General features: G+C 40.9%; 1 protein-coding gene and 1 long non-coding RNA gene across 4 annotated transcripts in view; both read right to left on the bottom strand.

Moving 5' to 3' along the window:
- gabbr1b (gamma-aminobutyric acid (GABA) B receptor, 1b) overlaps positions 1 to 22,686 on the bottom strand; it is a 275,139-nt gene that overhangs the window by 239,704 nt on the left and 12,749 nt on the right. The gene's annotated exons all lie outside the window — the stretch shown is intronic.
- On the bottom strand, positions 640 to 18,881 carry LOC116035433. Its single transcript, XR_004101365.1, has 3 exons — positions 18,871 to 18,881; positions 9,249 to 9,255; positions 640 to 853 (listed from the first exon to the last, which is right to left on the bottom strand). It is a non-coding gene; the product is annotated as an uncharacterized LOC116035433 (long non-coding RNA).

The raw sequence follows: 22,686 nt of genomic DNA, 5'->3' as shown, positions 1-22,686 counted from the left end.
TACACCTGTTTTGCCCGCTTGTCTGACTTTTAGTTTTTTGTCGTCTCAAGCCCTGCCACCTTTCACCTGCCCATCTGCCTCGGCCAGCCTTGGCCCTGGACAGCTCTGTCTTCACTTGGATCCCCGCTCTCAAGCCCTGAACACCGGCTTCCTGCTCCCACAACCAGCTCCCCAGTTATTCCTCTTTTGTAGTTTTGTAGGTCCATTTCTTTTTTTGTAAATTAATTCTGCATTGTGGGTGTTTTTTTTCAAGCACGTGCTTAACAATGTCTCCCTTGTGAAGGACTGTTCTGGAATACATGAGCAAATGGTTAGAATGCAAACTGCCCAGATCACCAAGACTGTGGTTACATTTACATTGCTGTGTTTTGGTTTAAAAAGGAATATCTTCTGCTATGTTCCCCTCTCTCATTCCCCCTGCTCTGGTGTTTCCCCCTCTCATTCCCCCTGCTCTGGCGTTTCCGAGCCCCTAAACCGGAGACATTTGGAAACACTTCTGACCTGTTTTGGTTTGGAATCTGTAGGGTTGTGTTGCAGTCTCAACGGCCGCAAACGGAGACCTTTGGCAACGCTGACACTGACCCCAACGTTTCTGATTGGGTCTTCTCGGTCACAACGTCTCGTTCTGAGACTAAGCTACTAATGTTACCATGGCAACACACAGCAGCAGGCGGAGTCTACACGCTGCCTCCTCTTTATACCCAGTATACCAGAATGTTGATGAGATATGAGGTTTGGGCGTGTTAGTTTAAACAGAGATTAGCTCTTCTACTGGAAATAAAAACACTACACGGAGATCACTTTTGGATCAAAACTCAGCTTAAAAACCAAAACGTAGCGATGTAAATGTAGCCTGTGTCTCCACAGAGACAAAACTACAGTGCCGCATTTAAGCTAATCTGCATTTCGAATATTAAAAACTGGCCTAATAACCTGATGATTCTAAAGCCCAGTTCAGACCAAATATTCGCGACGAGACAAGTTGAAACTTGCAACTGCTTGCAACTGCTTGCAACGCACTGGTCTGCATCATTCTAAATATAATTTATATATATATAACAAAAACGAATTGACTTGTGAATGGAGTTCTGTGTTGACTCCCCTCTCAATAAGCAGCCACATGACTGCCGTGCATACAGAGTTCTGGACAGCAGCTTTAAATATTCAGAGCCAGGCAACACCTCGCCTTCCTTATCAACACGGCTTTTATCTAGATCCCTGCTGGAACAGCTTCCATCCTTTCTCCCTGAAGATAAATCCCTGGATTCTAAGGAAAAAAACCAAATGCCAATTCTCATTCTGCCAAAATCACCAGGGACGTCTGAGTTTGGAGGGAAGGAGCAGCTCCAGGACGTGACTAGACATGAGGCATTGGAGGGAAGTGGCCTCAACGTGAGTCCAATAAGACTTTGCACATTAGCCAGATGATAATGTGTTCACACAGAATCAGCTTTCACTGTCCACCCACACCAGACACTGCATTCTGAACCACACACACACAAGCACTTTTAAAAAAAGACAGGCCAAAATCCATGCTCCTACTCATTCAAAATTGCATTACAGCTTATAAATGTGACTAAATAGGTTATCGTGACCCTTGACTTTTCTACAATTTACTGCCCGTGTTTTGAAAGGTTTCCAAATCCCCTGTCTCTGCTGTTTCAGCACCCAGCGCTCTTGATCCACTGAACTCTGAGAGAGAGCACTTTGTCACACGACAGGAAAGGTAATGTAATTTTCCCTCCTTTCAATCTGATACTGAAAAGATGAAAGACATCTTCTGCAACAATGTTATGCAAATGAGAGCAAGTGAAAGAGAGAGAGAGAGGGTTGCTGGAGAGAGAGAGAGAGAGAGAGAGAGAGAGAGAGAGTAGTAGAGATAGGAAATGATGGAGACAGAGTAATAACACTGAGCGGTATGGAAAATAAATGAGTGCTTGTCCCACTGCATAGAAGAAAAGAAGTGGAGTGCAGGTTGAGGTTCGGTGGAGGTTAGTCAATTATGACTGGTAGCAGGAGATCACACACTGAGGCTGCAGCCATCAACTCGAGTATAAATCAGAGGATGGCAGAGAGACAGGGAAACAGCAAGAGTTAAGATGGGAAATGCAAAGATAAAGGGCAGAGAGAAATTAAAAAGCTGTCTTACATTGACTGGAGGAGAGAAGAGGAATACAACCGATGGGCTGGAAGCTATTCTGATGCCAATTAATTCCCCTTACTGATGAACAATATGAATACAGTGACCAGAGCCTCTTTCTCTTTCTGCAGCAGGCCGACACGCAGGACATTTTGTCACACTGTTGGAAAAGTCCGTAGAAATACGGGCTGTGTTAATATGAAGGAATTTTATGTAATGATTTTTCACAGGTGTTTATCCGTATTTTGTTTTTTGGATTAACAGAAATGTCCGTTTAAAAGGTACAGAGCATATACTGTAAATCTACAGAATTTTCCGTTTTTAGATTAACAGAAATGTCTGTAAACTCAACGGAAAAAAGGTACTGGTAATTTTCTGCCAGGACATTATCCGTTTTTCTATGGATTTCTTTCTTACACTGCAGAACTGTCAGTGACAGAGGGGAGAGAGACATAATCCAGCCAGAGAAAAAAACAGGCAAACTCTCCAGCCTTATTAATATTTTCTTTGCTCACTTCTTTTACGATACGATACAACTTGATTATCAGTGTACACTGAAATTCATTTTGTGTTCCCAAGCAGCTCGAAACTGCACCATCCACCATAAGCTACTGTTTGAGGCTTGAGTCACTTTCTGTACTTATGCGGTGAGTGCTGTAAACTGACTCTACTTGCAAGTAAACAAACTTTGATATAACTTCAGTGGTCCTGTCTATTATTTGATAATATAAATTATTCTAACAAATACACAGAGCAACAAACTTAATTTAAACACCGTAGACCTCTCCCTCTACACCGTGGTTGGTGCTAAACCCCTAGCATGCTGCTGCTGGCCCGCCAGCCACTAAATTAGTAACATTTTATCAACTTAATTTTTTATTCACACACTCTTGTCACAGCGGAAAGCACAATGCTAAATGAGTGACAACTTTGTTCCCTCCGCTCGGTTCCTCTGCTAGTTTCCTCCACTCGGTTCATCCGCTCGTTTCCTCAGTTCATCCACTCGTTTCCTCCTTAGTTCCTCCGCTCATTTCCTCCGCTCATTTCCTCCGCTCGTTTCCTCCGCTCGTTTCCTTCACTCGTTTCCTCCTCAGAAGGTGGTGAGTGAGGCACACACCTATTCCATTTTTTGTTTAATATAGTATAGTCTTGCATTGCCAGCTCTATCTTCGCAGTGCTGTGGAGTAAGGTCTGGCTACACAACAGATGCATTCTGGGATAGGAGAAAAAAAACGCTCTGGATTGTTTGCATCTCTTTAAACTAATCCCAATTGCCTTAATGGTGGAACTGCAACGTCTGACAACCCTCTGGCCCAGAAAGACTTTTCCCATAGACTTTACTTTACTTTTAACAAGCACTAATAGCCGTATCCAGAATTATTTAACTAGGCATAATGAACAGGAGCCGACCCACAGGACTGCGTCCATGTTGCCCTGCACTGCAGGCTCATATGACGGTTCTCCTGAGTTCCTGTAGCTGTAAAAATGGATATAATGTCTGTAGTTCATCATGTGTATTATCTTATGATACATCCGAGCGCGTATGCTGTAAAACCTGTAACATAGATGTTACGTTATTAACAACCGTATTGGGGCTATCGGATAGTAGCTAACGTTAGCACTAGCTAGTAGCACGACATAATAATTGAACGTGAGCCAACCCGTGGGACTGCGCCCAGCAGAGCCGTCCTGCACTGCAGGCTCATATGACGGTTCTCCTAAATTCATGTATGTATTCATGAAATAATGGCTATATGACTGTAATTCATCATGTGTATTATCTTATAATACATCCGAGGGTTGTATGCTGTAAAGCCTGAAACATTATTAACATCTCTGTTCACAAACTACCGGGGCTACCGCTAACCTAGCGTATATATATATATATATCTTTGTAATAAAGATATCTTTGTAAATCTTTACAATCATTCCCTGAAAGAACCAAGCAGGCCTGCCTTGTTGCACCATCCAAACCTTCTTCTAAACTTGACATTTTCAGCGTGAAGCTCGCCAGCTCAAAGTTTGTTGTTGCTTCCCAGAGCGAACAGAGTTTGAGAACAAGTGAAGTGGAATCACTTGACTACAGTCATGTTTTGTCACTAAACCTTAAATGGAAGTTGAACTGACATGCTGTGTAGAGTATTTTCATTTTGAAGGAAATGCTCCTTTAGAGGCAGCCCTCTTGGCCGCTGAGTGCTGGCCTGAGGCCGGACTAGAGACTTTAAAGCCATCACAGTCTCCACAGGTCCCTGAGCCAGAGCAGAGCCAGGACCAGCGATAAGGACCCTCAGAGAGAGAAAACACCACTCTGTGTCTGTGTGTGCTGCTGGCCACAACCTTGATCTTCACTGGCTGAATGCAGCAGGAAGAAATGGCTCTTTGTGTGCTCTCTCAAGAGAGAAGCCCTGCTTAAGAGAGCTTGATAGGTTTAGATGGTGCTTACACTCATGCCTCTCTGGGGGTGTGGGTTAGGATTTGAAGTAGTGGATGCAGAAAATGTTCAAACTGCTGCTGGGCTCTACAGAGACAGAATGGAAGGTGTGGGCTGGGGGGGAGATAAGAGACTCATTCAGTCATTGTGAATCATATTAGTTCAACGTCTCTGGTAGCCATATACCGTAGCTGAAACAAGGTAGAAAAAATAGGCAGAAAAACATGTATTCATTGAAAAGGTGCTTTTAAGAGCCTTCCACTACACAAAGACACAAACAGCCAGCCCATTTATAATTCAGTCCAAACACTCCTGCAAGGCAATCAGCCCCATTGTAGGACTACAGAAATGGAAACAGCAGGCTTGGCCAGTTACTATGCAAACAAACCACGGACAGCCAGGCACAGGAATGTCACTTCATTATAATAAAATATTAGCTAAATAACACATTATTGATGGGTATGGGCGAATCCAATCTATGCAGCAGCAGTAGGAGGTACAGTATAAAAGAATAGCACAAGTTAGTAGATGTAAAGTGTAGCATTATTTAGCTAAACTGCAGAGAACCATATTTGAAACGATAAGAGGCATCTCATATAAAGGGGAACACCACCTGAATGAAGAATTCCAATATGTTATTTCCATGGCCTAGGAAAGTTTAATCAATATTTGTGAACATGAGCTACTCTCTCTTTTTTATACCCAAATGAGCTTTATTCTATTGTAGTGTTCTTAGTTGTGAAACAGAAAATGTTTGCACTCAGAACATTCCCCTGGGTGCTCTCAGTGTCATCTAAAACATCTTTCTTAATTCAACGTCTATGGAGCAGTAGCAAGTTTCTGGATTTGGGAGAGTTTGTGTTACTTATATTTGCACGGGACAAGTGAGGACCTCTGGTAATTTGTAATAATGTGCGAAGGTCGTTTATGATCTCAATCTTGTGCGAGTCTGCCATGTCTGTAAAACATTCCACCGTGAATGACCTACCACATTTCGCCAAACACAGAGGTCAAGTGATAATATTGCTTTATTTGTATACAGATCTCTACAACAATAACTACAACCTCAGTAATGACAACAAAACTGTCGGCGCGTCCGCATGATGCAAGCCTTATGTGACCAGATTTTTTAAATCTAACACTTTAGTTTCTTTCTATGTTAATTGAAGTATGCATTGGAGAGTGCCCAGATTAAGCCCCTCGGAGGGTTTTTTGCATCTCTCCATTACGTGTTTTATTAATTATTTATATAGTATTTGTATATGTGTAAACCAGTAAACGAAACTAAATGAATAAACAGGAGGCAGTGTGTAGACTCCACCCGCTGCTGGAAGTTGCCATGGTAACATGGTAGCTTTAGTTTCAGAGAACGAGACGTCGTGACTGATAAGCAGGGGCGTCGGACTGGGGGGAAAAAGGGTACTGAGTACCCAGGGCCCTCATGTGAGGAGGGCCCAAAAAGATGCTAGAATGAATAGCTGTGGATGCGGGGAGGGGCCCATAGAAAATGGTGGCTTGGTGCGTTTCACGAAGGCCAAGCCAGGCTGAGGAGGTGCGACTAGGTCGAGCCAGGATGAAGTAATTTGGATAGATGCGCGTTCACGGCTTTCCTTAACAGACCGCGAGGCCGATAATAGATTTACATTAACTGACCACTGCTCTGAATTGAAACAGTCATAATCATACCATTTGAGGATTAGGCTTTATGCACAAATGAACTGTTGCATTAAAAGTAAGCAGAAGATACTCAGGAAATTTACCATGAAGATCAATTTTCTACAATGCTAGAATATGATGCATAAATATCTCTTTCACTCTTTCTCCCTCTCTCTCATGGGCTAAAATATAAATTACCTAAGTCATATTAACTTCCACTGCTTGCTTTTAATGCAAAGTGTAAAACTGTTCGATATATCATTCAGTCGGTCCGCTATTACCGTTTTTTTACAGAGGCCGAGTTTCCTTCTTTACATATTATATGCCTTGCTCCCTTGTATATATGGACATAGAAAAGAAAGACACTGAAGAAATTGGACTCTAAAATCTAGAAACTATAAAGATAATTAAGTGATAAATTCCACGCACACTGTAAACATGAATGTAACAGAGTGATATTTATCAATTATTTCCCCCCAGCAAAATATAAGGTCAAAAACCATTGGGGTGTCCTCTCCCTGTTGTTACCTGAATGTACAGTAGCCTACAACACTACATAGTTAATGGTCCAGTGAACTAAGTCTATATTTTGGGAGGATTGTACAATTACGATATGTTCTTAAAATTGTACAATCCTCCCAAATTATAGTCCCAGTTTACTGGACAACACAAATTGTGTGCTAAGAATGCCAAATACAATGTACATGGAAGAGGAACAAACATGATCCTTTATTGTATAAAAATTAATCAACTAAAATAATTCAAGGTGCATTGGTCCACTATAGAAACACACATGTACAGCATTTTATGTATTGCCTTTAGTAACAGACTTCATTTAAAACGCATTTGAAATTTTATTAGCCTTTTCTAATTATCTCAACAACTGCCATAATATATACATCAAACTTCTAACAACAATATGAGCAGCAGTCTTCATTCAGCAATATAACAGTAACAATGTCACATGAATAATTATAAAAAATAATGGTCACAACTTTAAATAATAACAGTAGTTAACTGAACAGCAATATGCATATGTTGTATATTAATGCAGGCTGATAATAAGGTAAAAGCACTGCTGAGTGAACAGAAAAGGCTCCAGGATTAATAAATCCTGGCTGTTAGCCTGGTCTGGACTAGAGTTTGCTGTTTTTTTCTGTGATGCGTCACAAATGTATTTATTATTCAGGGTTGGTTCACTGAGAGCCTCTCTTTTGCAGGATCCTGATCACATTCACTAGTTACACAATCCCCTGGAAGCTGCACAGTCAAACCGCAGTCTGATCTGATCTGCTGCCACTGAGCAGTGGGGGAGTTAAGGGCCTTGCTCAAAGGCACCTCACTGGTGGTAAAGAGGAACGGACAAGTGCTGCTCTTTCACTTTCCTACCCAGATATATCCTGTCGGTCTGGGGATTGAACCGACGACTGCCTCTCTACCTTTAGTCCACCACTGCCTACCACCACCAATATATCTAAATCTAAATCTAAAGCTAATGAGGGCCAACAGGGGAACTTGTTTAGGACGCGTGTTCTGGGCTAAAAATAAATGTCCAGAGCGCTGTGTAACTTTGGATTCAGCCATCCATTTATTCACATGTTCCCTGTGATGTTCCACTTACAAGTCGGAGACAAGAAGAAAGTTCTCACGTTGACCGGTTTGTTAAAGCTTTAGTGCCTAACTTTTTAATATTAATGAACGTCTGTTTCATTCAAGCCATTGCCAAATGAGTTGCTACAAAGCTAATTAAGACTATCAGCTCCACAAAACACTCTCTGTATTTCTCAGTATGGCTGTGTTCAGAAGATTGTGTCATCTGGTGGCATTTGGCGTTACTTACAATTCCTCATGGGGGAGACAGACGCTATGCACTATAGCTTTAAAACACACTATATTATTACAAGACGCGTCGCTGTGTCTCACAGAAAAGCAAGTATGCTCAGTGCGTACAGGACAATGACTGCCGGACCAGCCTGCGCTGGCAAATGCTGTGGCATAATGGCTTATGAACTTTATTTGACAGTCTCAATCATATCCAGAGAATAATGTCAGTTAATTTCAGTAAAATACAGACTTTGCTTATCCCGTGTAAATGTGCTGCACAAAACACAGAGGTGGGGGGGGGGTAATTTCTAAATCACATGACCCTGGTCATACTAGTCCCATGTGAATAGGGCTTTAGACCATAGGAATAACAAGTATACATTTTGAAAATGGGCTTAGTTCCACTTTAAGTACATGTTTATATTAATATTTAAGTTAAATTTGGAAGAAGGGGTGCATGCGCACGCAGCGACCGGCAGCAGAGACCGGCAGCATGGATGTCTGTTTGATTTTGATTTGTTTGATAAAGTTATTTATCGTTTAAACGTTTCTTTTTTGCCATCGATTATCATCGTTGGCTGACCTGCACTGCTGTAAAACAGGGCTCCAGACTGTGACCAAATGCATTTGCAAATTTGATGACTTTTTTATTTCAAGTTAAAAAGGAGGAGAGAGCGAGTCTGCCAGAGTTGGCCAATGTGTATGAGAGGGGGAGGGTCCGTGAGTGATTAGATAATGCGTGGATAACGTCATCTACAGCCATGTGTCTCGCTTTTGTAGCGTCACACTCATCGTCCCCACATGCTGTTGCACAGCGCTGTTGTTACCATGTTTCCATGAAAATCATGATGTTGCAGTCCATAATACATTTAGGAGTAGTGATCCGCAGCCGAACATTGTCCATTTTGTTTGCTAAAGACCGTTTTCTGTTGCACAACTAAAACAACTTTTGAACGTACACGTTCCACCAAAACATGTTCTTCTCCGCCTGGTGCTTAGCACCGCCCAAGATGATTGTGATTGGTTTAAAGAAATGCCAATAAATCAGCAGTGCTGTAGTACTCGGTCACGTCACAAAATCAATCGCATTTTTACTCAGTGTTGTCTCTGTCTCAGACAAAAAGGACGAGATTTTATTTCAACACCACAACTGCTGGATATTACTTAATGCATTCACTGATTTATTTTCATTTTTACATCAATGCTAATGTCAGCTCCGACATTTGCCACACGCTGCTCCCTCACGTTAGAGACGAGAAGATAATTTTTGCATAATATTCGTCTTGAGAGGCCAATAAAACATAATATAAGAACATGCCTTTCAAAAAAAATACATATAAGCTGCTAAATATATAACTATTTACCTCGTAAAAACAAATAGTGGTTGTGTGAGTGTCGTGAGCTCATCTGTCTCTGGCTCCCTCATCACTCAATATTTCCACACTGGGTGTTAAATAGTTAGATACTCCCCTTTCCATGGAAGTAAATCACCTAGATATGATTGTCATTTCAGTGTTAATAAAAAAAAAAAGACTAAAGGAGTGAGGGAGAACCTGTATGAGGCTGAGGCAATAACACAGTACATTAACAAAAATAATACTTTGTTTACATTTCTGAATGTGCATTTGTTAAGCACCATTCAATTAAAATGCGACAAGAACTAAAATATAACAGCAGATTGTAGTTTCTGTATTTATCCCCAAAGCATTATCAGTAAAAACAGGTAAAATGGGGGAAATGTGAAAAATTGCACTGCAGGTCGATTTACCCCAAATTTTCTGCCTGTGCCCCTAACATTTTTTAGATAGGAACTACAGTGCTCCTAGTTAAAAAAAGTTAGTCTGGAGCCCTGTAAAATCATGTTATGGAGTGGACTGCTGTAGGGATGCACAATATTGGATTTTGGCCGATATTCGATATGCCAATATTTTTAAACTCATATTGGCTTATGACGATGCCAATGACGATATCTATATACGCATCTTTTTCATTTCAATTGTGGTAGATACAGACATTAAGCAAGACAAATATTTGATTCTACCATAAATGTATCATTATCACAAATGTAGACAGACATTCACCCCTGAAAAATAAGTTAATTGTTTTACACAAGGAAGAATAAATGATACGCCAGTTCCACATATTGTATGTTTTTAGAGCTGCAAAGTTGAAGTAACTAACAATGTTAGTTTTAGGCTTCTTTTATAATTTTTAGCAAGCGGATAAGTTCATGAAAGTCCAGTTTAACTCATCTGTGAAAAAGTTGAAATCATAAATCAATAACTAAGAAACATAAAACAAAACATCCTGTTTAGGTTTCATGACTAATCATGGTTTCCCCTGGGTCGACGAGGGAGAGATCACTAAAGCAGAACTTGGAGGAGCAGTTTGTCACTAAAATGAGAATAGCTGGTCCACCTTAAAGCTAGTCCACCTTAAGTTAGAGAGCTATTGCTGGAGTTGTCGCTAGCTCCGTGGCTAACCCCTTCACTTTAACCAGCAGCTAGCAAGCAAGACACGGGAACTTGGCTTGGGTTTTACGGAGTTGTAGCATTGATTCACCGCCATGTTCACAGCTATAATGTTTCTGCGAATGTGAGAAAATCAGGTAAAAATACCATTATGGTACTATATTACAATATAAACTGTGTGGTATTGCAATATATTCAGTGTAACTCTACATAACAAGCTATATAACTCTTAAAGTTTATGAGAAAGTGTTTTTTGCATAAGTGGAAGATGTCTCTCTCTTTAAATCTCCTGAAGCACTCAGCACTGATATCAGAATATCAAGGCCACTCATACAGAGGCAAAAAGGCGAGTAGTAGAGGGGCCCTGAAGTTGTGGTCGCAGGTGTGTGTGTGTGCGTGTGTGTCTGTGGAGCACGAGAGGCCAGCTGAAGAGACTGAAGTCGTTTGGCATGAGTATGGGTCCATCCCATGTCCCTTATTTGATAGCTCCTCGACTCCTCGGCCCTCGGCTGAACCGGAAGTTGTTCTGTCCCTCCTCGGTGAAGGCCGTCTCAAGCTCTTATTTCTGCCCCGAGGACTGAGGAGCGAGGAGGGATCATCAAGGAGCTATAGGAGAGGATACAGAGGGCAGCCTTCCTGGAAGCCGTGCAGCTGAAGGAGTTGCTAACCCCACCCATACAGCTGACGAACGGATCAGCCCCAGCTGGATGTATATCCAGGACATGGTCAAACCCTATACCCCAACCTGCCCACTCCACTCTGCATCAGCCAACCTGCTTGCTGCCCCCTCACAGCGAGGGACAACTATTCACTCAACGAAATCCTGACTGTTTGCTGTCCTGTCTCCCAAATGGTGGAATGAGCTCCCTATTGACATCAGGATGGCCGAAAGCCTACGCATCTTCCGCCGAAGACTAAAAACACATCTCTTCCGACTACACCATGGATAAACATGGAAAAAAAATATATATATATATATATATATTTCTTGAAGCTGCACTTTCATATGGCTCTTTGTAGTTTTGCTTATTTAAAGCTAATATACTTGCACTTACTACTTGTTGTCTGGAGTTTGCACCTTCAGGGTTGAAAGCACTTAATTGGCAGTCGCTTTGGATAAAAGTGTCAGGCTAAATGACATGTAATGTAATGTAATGTAATGTATTCATGTGACGCTTTAGAGGAAAGGATGTCTTATCCCTATAAAACACATTTGCTTGTTGTCTCTCTCCTCCTATGATTATCTCACGTCTCTCCTGTGACTCCTCAGTGGGAGGGACTAAATGCGAGGAAGGGAGGCAAGTGGAGGACTCGGGTATGCAATTTAAGCGACATGAGATGCAGCTATCGTGAATGCGTGAGGAGGCCTGGAGAGGAGGCTGACGGTGTTTACACGTGTGTGTGTGTGTGTGTATGTGAGTAAGGGTCAAATTGCAGCCTGAGAGCATCTTCATAGGTACATAAGAGTAAGAAAAAACTGCAGACGTTGCAGAAAAACATCAAAGGGTGCAGTGTCAGCAGAAATTGGTTTCTCAAAAAAGGTAATATGAACAGAAGGAGATATGAACAGGGACAAAAGGGGCTCATTTCTTTAGTAGGTCTCCGGAGCTTGCTCCGGTTTAAGCTGTGTCAAACTTTTTTAAGCACATTAAACTCTTTTCACATCAGATCCTGCCTGACTCCTGTGGAATTTGGAAAGACTTTTGGGACTTTATGAAACTTTAGACTTAGAGCAAAAAGTGTGTGATAGAGGAAAAGTTGTTTTGGAGGATCCGAGCGATCAACCTGGACCTTGGCGTCGGATCTTGTCCAAAAAACAACTATGCGTTCAGGGTTCTGCTAGAAGTTTTCTCCTGATATTGTTTGTGAACTTCTGCATGGCGGTTCTTTATATGAGGGATAAAATTGGTGGAGTTAAGGATTTGATTACTTCAACCTTGCAAGTATTGCATGCTGCACTCGCGTGTCTTCTTTTTCACCTTAAAAACAACGATCAGACACACAGACATTACTCCCCGCCTCTTCAGCATGTAAATCCTGACCTGTGTCACTTGGTTACAAACTCCACGTGGCCAAAAGAACACACACAAACACCAGCACCACACACCGGCAGCTAGAGGGAAATAATTACGGTTATTGACATCAGGCCAGTTTTGCCGATACCGATATGATTGTCGATATATCGTGCATCCCTAGACTGCTGTGCTTACACTGGTGGGGTTTGTGGTTTTACCCGAAGGCAAACGAGAGCATCGCCTCCGAACTGATCCTACAGAAACTACAGTCGCTGTCTCCTGATACTCCTAATCCAATTCTTGGTGACCACTGCTCGCTGGACCAAACTCTCAGGAGCTCTTACAAATTTGTGTCTTGCACCACCAGAAATAGCAAGATATTGGACCAGTGTTATGGCTCAATTAAAGGAGCTTACAAATCGACCCCACTCCCCCCTACTGGGCACAGCTGATCAGAACTGTGTGGAACACATTCCAGCATATGGCACATGCCTACAGAAGGGTAGGCTAAAGTGTAACTAGAAAGATAGTCTCGCTTTGCCAGACCATCCTCCAAGACGCTGCGGAGGAGGTTCTGGCTAGTCCACACAGCATTCCGGGATGGGAGAAAAACGTGCTCTGGTTTATTGGCATTTCTTTATACCAATGACAATCGTCTTGGGCGGTGCTAAGCGCCGGATGGAGCCGCTGCAAAATAGCCTCAGGAAGGAACTTGTTTTGGTGGAACATGTACGTTCAAAGGTTGTTTTAGTCATGCAACAGAAAACTGGACAGATAGTCTAGCTAGCTGTCTGGATTTACCCTGCAGAGATCTGAGGAGCAGTTAACCATAGTCCTCTCTGAGCTAAATGTTCTACAAAAGTCACTTCAACCCTGTCAACACTGAAGCTGGCTAAGTTCGAGGTTGACAGATCCCTGATGACTTTGTTTGATAGATCTCTTATTGAGTCGATTTTTACTTTTCCTTCATCTATCTATTGGTATGCTTCTCTCGATATAAAATCAAAGGTCTGCAGCAGGATCACAGGTACTCAACAGAAAGGGCTGTTTGATTTAACAACATACAGTTGTTAAAGAAAGCAGAGTCCATCCTGTCTGACAGCACCCACCCCCTGCACCTAGAGTTTTAGACCTTGCCTTCTGATTCCTGCTTTAAAGGCATACTATGTAACTTTTCCCTCTTTGGTCCCCCTACAGGTTGTCTCATTGGAACTACAGCTCACGCGTCCCGCCGCTTCGGTCCCCCTACAGGTTGTCTCACTGGAACTACAGCCGCACGAGGTGTAGTTCCAATGAGACAACCTGTAGGGGGACCAAAGAGGGAAAAGTTACATAGTATGCCTTTAAATACCCGCTCGCCACAACCAACAGATCCAAACTAGAGTTGGGCGATATGGAAAAAAAATGTGTCACTGCTGCACAATCTATTGCCCTCTGGGGACAGACAAAGCTCTACTTGACTTGACTAGTGTAGATGTCTCCCTGTTTCTTGATCCACTGTCATTTCAATTTGCTGCTGGTGAGGCTGTTCATTATAAGATAGAATTGCCATTTTATTTCACTTCACTTCATCCATTCAGGCAGCCATATTTGAGCTTTTCCAATTATTATGAAACAATCCAATCACGATTGTTCTGTGGTTTGCATCCCATCATCTACTGGCTTGACTTCTGTGAGTTTATTCTGAAAGCAGTTAGGAGATCTCGGAGAACAACGTGACAGGAAGCAGGGTTCAGTTCACAATGTTCTAAAGGTAATGAGACACACAAGAATATATACATTTTCTAAAAATCGCTCCAGTCACTTAGATGACGTGAGAGTAGATAAATAAGAATGTTTGGAATTGTCCAAGCTCAGGGTCTGAAATTCCGTGACATATGCATTTCTGAAGGCCAGAAAATAAACTAACCAACAATCTACAATAAATCAGCACTGCTCTGTGGAACCATAAGTCAGAAAGAATAAAGATTACCACTGCCAGAAGGGCTGTAGCCACTGTGAACATGCATCCTTCCTGCAGCAGCACAGCAAATCTTAACAAAGCTGACCAATGCTGTGAGCAGAAACAAACCGATGTGATAAAAACTGATCTCAATGCTTTACACTCCAAAGCTGATGGAGGAGGGGAGCTTATAGCCGGCGTGGGAAAAGCACAAAGGTCAGAGCCAAGGCCAAAGTTTATCTCCTGAAATACCTGCAGGCATCTGAGGCTTACAGCCGAAGAGAAATGAGAAAACACCATGGCCCTTTCTTCTTCTGAGAGAGACAGTCTGATTTTAGTCTTATCTGCCATGCCAGAAATAGTACCATCACGTACAATTAAACCTGTCAACAAAATCCAATCAATTCTTATTATCAATTCAAGTGTTTTTGTTCTTGAATGCTGGTAGATTTAATTTCTTTCCCCAGTCTCCTTAGACTTTAACTTTGGACTAGAAAGGTTCCGGTGTTTCTCTTATAATTGTACTGGCCGCTGGGCCAAAGGAAACCCCCGCCGGGCCAAATATCCATTGTGTTTCCCCTATATTCATTCTGTGCACTGCCATGAACTGTCTGCGGGTAGTTCACGTCTGTAACAGCCGGACAGTTGAGTGTGTTATCTAAACTGCTAAAGTCAGTTGAAACGTAGGTAGTCTAACTGGGTTTCAATTCTGGAAATTATTTCTCTAAAATAATTAGCACAGCAAAGGCAACTTTATTCACATAAAAATATGAAGCATTTACATTATAAATTACTGACAGCAGGACTAGCAGTTTGAATAGGAAATTCAAAGAAACTATGCAATTTCATAAGATTTTTAAACCATTATTATTACCAGGGTGCGATTTGCCAGGGGGGATGCGTGGGATTTCCCCCTTTCTGGTTGACATATACCTGTCTCTGCTCAATTATTTTAATCCCCGGTGGGGACAAAATGTATCCCCCCCTCAAAGTGATCAATGCTACTTCACCAATAGCCTAGACCATATATTAATTATATACCTAAAATAAAAGTAAAGCGCTGTAATGTGAACAGTCTTTAGTGCCATAGGACGATAAAATCCGAGCAGCAGTTGCTGGTTGTATTTAGCCGCTACAGAGCTCCGGGACGCCAGCTACCAGCGGCATTGTTTAGCTGCCAATAGTTGACTGTGAGCCGGGTACAGGCACCGCCAGACGACGGTCCTTTCAGGAGCCATAGTAGTGGAGTTAAGCCAGAAAAAGTGAGCGTCATGCCGCGATGACAGTTAAGTTTAGGCACCAAAACGACTCGTAAAGTTTAGGAAAAAATTAAAACACTCCCGAGGAACGAACCATCGTTTCCTGGGTGAAAGTATTTCGTTTTCACCGCATAGTAAACTCAGCTCCCCGGCTTGAAAGCGCTGTGTTTTATGTTGACACCACATTGTGCTATTTCATTTTGAGATTATTTTCCACAGCTGAGTGGCACTATATCCATGGTATTGGAAGGGGGATGTGCATGATCCAAAAGATTCCCCCCTCTGCTTTTTTCACAAATCACACCCTGATTATAACTATAACACCTACAAAGCGTAGAGACAAAACTTGCTATAGTTAGGTAATTATTTTATTATTTAAACATATCACAGCCTTGTCTAAACATTTAGTTCTTCTGGATTACCCTGGATCTCGTTCTTTCAGCCATGACCCAACCTGCATGACCATAGGTGAGGGTAGGAACGACAATTGACCAGTAGATCGAGAGCATTGCCTTCTGGCTCAGCTCTCTTTTTGTCACAGCGGTGCGATAAAGTGAATGTAATACCGCCCCCGCTGCACCGATTCTCCGGCCAATCTTCTGCTCCATTGTCCACTCACTCACAAACAAGACCCTGAGGTACTTGAACTCCTTCACTTGGGGTGAGTCTGCCTTTAAATCTAAATTGAATCTCTAATCAGTTAGATATAATCCCAGCACTCACATTCACCATTAGAGAGCCACTCAAGGACCATTTGCTGTTATCACTGCCCTCTTCTATTGAAAAGGTACACCAAAGTGCTGCACGTTTGACAGTGTCACACCGCAGTTACCTAGATGAATATAAAACCTGATGTATTACTTCACCTTGTTTTCACTTATTTACTTCCATTTCTGAGTTCTCTTCTTGTTGATTGACATGTATATTGTTGTTTTGTGGTAAGCTCCTGAACATTGCACACACCCGACTTCTCGTTTCTAATGAAGCTCAGCGTAAGTTCATTCAGGAAGACTTTCTATGCTTCACATTTCTCTCTCTCTCTCTCTCTCTCTCTCTCGCTACCTAATCAGCTGCAATGGCATCAGCTGACTCTGGGCGTACTCTCTTTCAGTTTAACCAAACCAATTTTGAACCCGAATCCCAGTCAACAATGCAGCGAATCCCCTTGTTAAAGTTGGAACATGCTTGACCAAAGGGACAATATATGGCAGTTGGGACATAAGGTATTACCACACAGATGTCATGATGTTTCACTGAGGATTCACTGTCAACTGTAGAGAAACCTAGCCACATAGTAATCCAAACATCATCAAGATTACACTCAGAACTGAATTTCAGTGCAGGATTGTGGGCATTGCGCATACTTTCTCTGATTTCTGCAGATCCAGTACTTATAATGCTTACGTACTTATAACTTCCATACAAATTCTCATCTCATCGTCTCATAATGTTCATCCAACGTTTTGTGGACGACAGCTTACATAAATGCACTGCTTGCTGGAACGTTTACATCCAGGTGTGGAACCCACTCCGAAAAAAACAATAGACCCCAAAATGACTAGCGCAAATGGCAGGACATCAACAACACTTATCAGATCCCACCAAAACTGAGACCAAGTCATCACCAAGACCAGAATGTAATGAGACAGAGACAAGACCAAGACTTTGAGGGTTTGAGACCAAGTCAAGACCAAGGCCAAGGCAGGGCAAGACCGAGTCAAGACCAAGACCAGATTTGTGTCAGACAGCCAGAGCTTCTTTTCCTGTCCCCCGCATTCACTTTCTTGGGCGTGCGTGTAAAGGGGGCAGGAAGAGGGGGGTTTACGGTAACAAATTTCAAATTAGATATGAGTCAAGTTATTGGTTGCATTTGCAAGTTTTAAAACATAGGCCTAAATCAGACAATGCACAGGCAATTTAGCCAAATCTCTGCAGTTCAATCAGGAGAGACTTCATTAGCAAATATGAACATATTTATTGTATCGACAAACATGAAATGGGAATTGTATAATCTCTGGAGATTGAACTCCATCGAAAACATAGGCTATGTCATAAAGGGTATATGAACCCAAACATATCCCCCGATGGAGTCCAGATACTGGTGGTGGTGATGAAAATGCACAGGAACCAATCAAGAGCCAAGCGCTGACGATACCCGAAGATGTGGGCGAGACTTCCGGTGGTTGAAGGGGAGGAGGCGGGACGCACGCTATTCCTGAAACGACAACTGACAACTGCAAAAGAGAGAGCAGATTTAAAACAGGATGTCATGCTGTGATAGGCTCGTGACAAATGCCCACTCTGATTGGTTTAATTAACGACACAGCTGAATCTGATTGACTACTGACAAGTGACATGCCGAGAAACAGCTGATCAACTAGGAGTGATGAAAAAGGAATATGAAGTCTTCCTGTAAGAACTTACGCTGAGCTACATTTGTGGTCTTGACTGGTCTTGAAATAAAATCCAGAGTCCTCTTTATCCAAAACCAAGACTTGACCGAGTAAAAATGCAGTCGATTCCGAGACTTGACCTTCAAAAATTGAGACCAAGACCGATCTTGAGTAAACACTGGGTAACGCTAAGAAGCTGCATTAAAAAGACAAGTCTCACATGAACTTAACTACGGTGAAATGAGCCGCTCAATTTATAAAATGTCTTTTACCAGCCGACAGTGTTGTGCAAGTTACTTCCAAAATGTAATACATTATAGATTACTAGTTACTGTCATTTGAGAGTAATTAGTTATATTACAATATTACTGTCTCTGAATTGTAATGCGTTACACTACTTTTGCATTACTTTTGAGTTACTTTCACCAAAATAACAGCGTAAAGTTTGACTTGGCAGCTAGCTTGTGAATTTCACCACCAGATGATAAAGTCTCCTCTTTATCCACTTTAATACATCATAGATTATTCATAATATGTTGTATAATTAATATGAATATGCAAAGTAACTAAAGCTATAAAAATAGATAAGTAAAACGTACAATAGACAGGTAGGAGAAAATGAAAATACTCAATTAAAAGTACCTTACAGTTGTATTGTAGTACAGCAGTTTAAAACAGTCGAAAGGAAATGGTCAATTATAGTGTAATTAAAACTCACTATTTACATTATTTAAAGTACTTGATTTACAGCTGATATGTGAAAAGGTACACAACCTTATTTGTTTAACAGTAATTTAGTTTTACTGCGAACCATCACAGGAAGTGCTTTTATTTTTAAGTAGCCTACACGGAAGTTGTCTGTTGTGTACTCTTGCTAGCTTACTGAGATGAACGTGAAACGCTAGATGCAAAACATGTCAGTCAAGCTTAAGTTGCTCACTTTCTTGTTTGTAAAACTCAAACTGCAACATATTGAACAGTAAATGGTCACAGTAAAAGACAAGCTTTTGGTCGTCATTCGAAGCCATTCCACTACAGCATAGTCCATAGCATAGTTACTCTCCACACGATAAAATGCAATGATATTACATGTAGCAAGCCTAAACATTAATTACATATTTCCTTTATTTCAGCTTACATGTTAGCTACTGCATTACAGTGTCATGTAGTTATATTGTTTTTACAATTATCATTGTATAATGTTTGTGACTCATCAATATGTAAGCAACTGGTCATTGTGTTTCATTTCCCAGTTTCACCCTTTCTAAGTCAAATAAACTGAGTTACGACGATCCCAGTCTCCAGTGCTTGATGGTGGAAGGTGTTTAACTGCTGGTCAGATTGCACAGGGTTACGTGCATGCAGGCAAAGACACTTCATGGTAATATTAGAATAACAGAGTTGTAGAGATTACCTGGAAACTACCAGAAGCATTTCCAGGTAATTTCTGCACCTCTGTTATTCTAATATTACATGTAATAAAAAATAGAAACAGGCAGTTTTGCATGTTGCACCACTGATTCATGGTTGTTACACAGAAACTACCAAAAGCATTTCCAGGTAATCTCTACACCTCTGTTATTCTAATATTACCATGTAATATAATAGCAACAGGCAGTTTTGCATTTTGCAGCACTGATTCATGGAAATTACACAGAAACTACCAGATGCATTTCCATGTAATCTCTACACCTCTGTTATTCTAATATTACCATGTAATACAATAGAAACAGGCAGTTTTGCATTTTGCGGCACTGATTCATGGTTGTTACACAGAAACTACCAGATGTGTTTCCATGTAATCTCTACACCTCTGTTATTCTAATATTACCATGTAATACAATAGAAACGGGCTGATTTGCATTTTGCAGCACTGATTCATGGTTATTACACATAAACTACCAGATGTGTTTCCAGGTAAGAAGTCACAAGATTAAACATATAATTTGTAAAGTATTACCTTGAAACAAACGCGAAATGTTTGGAACATAAAGGGTGGATAAATTTCAGCATTATAATATGGCAATTACCAATTTTAAATTCCAAGAAGTTTTATCTAATTTGGAAGGTATTACGCTGATAGTAGCCTATAATACTGTGAAAACATCAACATATATTACCCCATTATTACCATGTTATTACAATATTAATATAACTATATTACCATTTATATATATATATATATATATATATATAGATATATATATATATATATATATATATATATATAGATATATATATAGGTTTTTTTTTTTGGTTTTTTTTTCGGGTTATTAGTGCTGTTGTTGTTGCTGCTCTCTTCTTTCTTCTCTTTTGTTCTCTCTTTCTTCTCTACCTTTTTCTACATCTATGTTTGTTTATATAAAAAAAATTGATTGTTGATCAATTGTTGGCAAGATTTATGTCATTTGATGTGATGTGTTCCAATAAATAAATTTATAAAAAAAAAAAAAAAAAAACTATATTACCATTACCCAGATATACATATGGTTATTATTGAACCCTTTCCTACTTATTACATTGGTATTTGCATGTTATTACATCTGTTACCTTCTTATCACCTTATTACCCCAGTATTACAGCTTATTACTGTGATGTATTACCCAGTTATTACTTTGGTAATTACATGTTATTACCTATATATTACCTCTTTATTATCACATTGTTACCCCACTATTACCATCTTATTACCGAGCCGTAATTTGAAGTGCTACCATTAAACTTAAACAGCTAATGTAAGTCGAAACTGCCTGCAAGCTTCTCCTGTACTATACGGTAATTCCTGTACTATGCGACAGTAAGTCCCGTGGTTATGACACAATCGTTAGCCTATTTTTACAAAAACGTCTGCTACAGAGCCATAACGTGAGAAACAAGGTAATGGAGCCTTTTATACATTGTCATGTTTCTTTAGAAATAAACAATGGACAAATAAAATCTTTAAACGCTTCAGATGTAAAGTTATTCGCTGTCAAAGTGACGTCAAAATGAATGGCAGTCAATGGGATGCTAACAGGGGGTGAGTGCTTGTTAGCGTCAAAATGGCGCCATAGGATCTACACGTTGTGAGGAGAAGCTTACCCCCTTGGTTCTGGCTCTGACCACGGGAACAGAGACGGGACAGCTCACTTCACCGCAGCGTAGGCTAATAACTCCTGAAAATAATGTCCATCTCGCAAATGTATCTGTCTCTGCAGTCATCTCAACCATCGGATACAGCAACAGGAAATAACACTCACAGCTTTTTTTTTCCTCTGAAGAAATGTGTCGCAGTGTGGGGAATTCTTAAAGTGCCCATATTATGAAAAAATCACTTTTTCTGGGATTTGGGGTGTTATGTTGTGTCTCTGGTGCTTCCACACACATACAAACTTTGAAAAAAATCCATCCATGCTGTTTAGAGTGAGATATGGTTTCTGAATGTGTCCTGCCTTCAGTCTCTGGGTGAGCTGTTCAAAATCGGCACGGCTTGTGACGTCACAAGCCGAAACGAGCAGGCTAACCGCAACCATTAGCTCGTAGCGTTAGCATGCTAACGCTAATGCTAACGCTAGCATGCTAACGCTAGCATGCTACCTCGTTCTCAGTAGCAAAGCACTGCTACAACACACACAAGTTCACCATAATCTACAAAAGAACTACTTACATGTGCGCCCTCATTTAGAAGTCTCCCAGCTAATCCTGCCTTGTAACTGACCGAAGTCATCCTTTCTTTTACTGTCTATGGAGCTAGCTAGCTGACATGATCTACATCTGAGCTACTGGGCATGTGCAGTGCAATCAAAGATAGTACAGAAGAAGAAGAAGAAGAAAAGAGGTCTCACTCTGTAGCTAAAACAGAGACCAGCTGAAAAGAGGATCTGCAGCAGTGAGAGAGAGCGGTGCAGTACAACAAAAATATGGTGTTTTTTGAAAATTAAACCATGTAAACCTATTCTGGTACAACCTTAAAATACAATTATGAACCTGAAAATGAGCATAATATGGCTGCTTTAAAAAAACAAAACACCACTAAATGTTGCGTTAAAATGCGTTATAACTTGTGTTACTGAGATTGTAACGGGTATTATCAACATTTAATTAGTAATGCGTTATATTACTGCGTTAGAGCAAAAAGGAATACATTACTGTAATTGCGTTACTTTTGTAACGCATTACTCCCAACACTGCCAGCCGATGTTACAAAATGTCATGACGTGAACGTGGATTCAGCACACAATAAGGAATTAAAACTAAATTCAAAAATGTACTGAGAAATACAAACCTCATCAATCTAATGCTCTTTTAAAAATGTGCCCTCCCGAGAAAAAGTTTGATTTTTTATTTATTTTTAACAAAGTTGTTATTAGGTGGAAAGAGATGAAGTGGGGGAGACGGAGGACAGGGAAAGAACAGAGCATGGAACAAGAGCGAAGAGGGAGCCATCAAAAGAAGAGAGAAAGAGACAACACATCCCAGATGTCTACTGATATATCAGACGTGGCATTAAACCTGCAATAACAGATTTTTTTGGCCCCTTGGGGGCAGCGTGAACAAGTTGTGAACACAACATTAA

Source organism: Sander lucioperca, chromosome 16 (genome assembly GCF_008315115.2).
Source record: "Sander lucioperca isolate FBNREF2018 chromosome 16, SLUC_FBN_1.2, whole genome shotgun sequence".
In the NCBI taxonomy this organism is placed as follows: domain Eukaryota; kingdom Metazoa; phylum Chordata; class Actinopteri; order Perciformes; family Percidae; genus Sander; species Sander lucioperca.
Note: the sequence above shows the minus strand (reverse complement) of the source record. Positions and strands in the feature narration are given on the sequence as shown.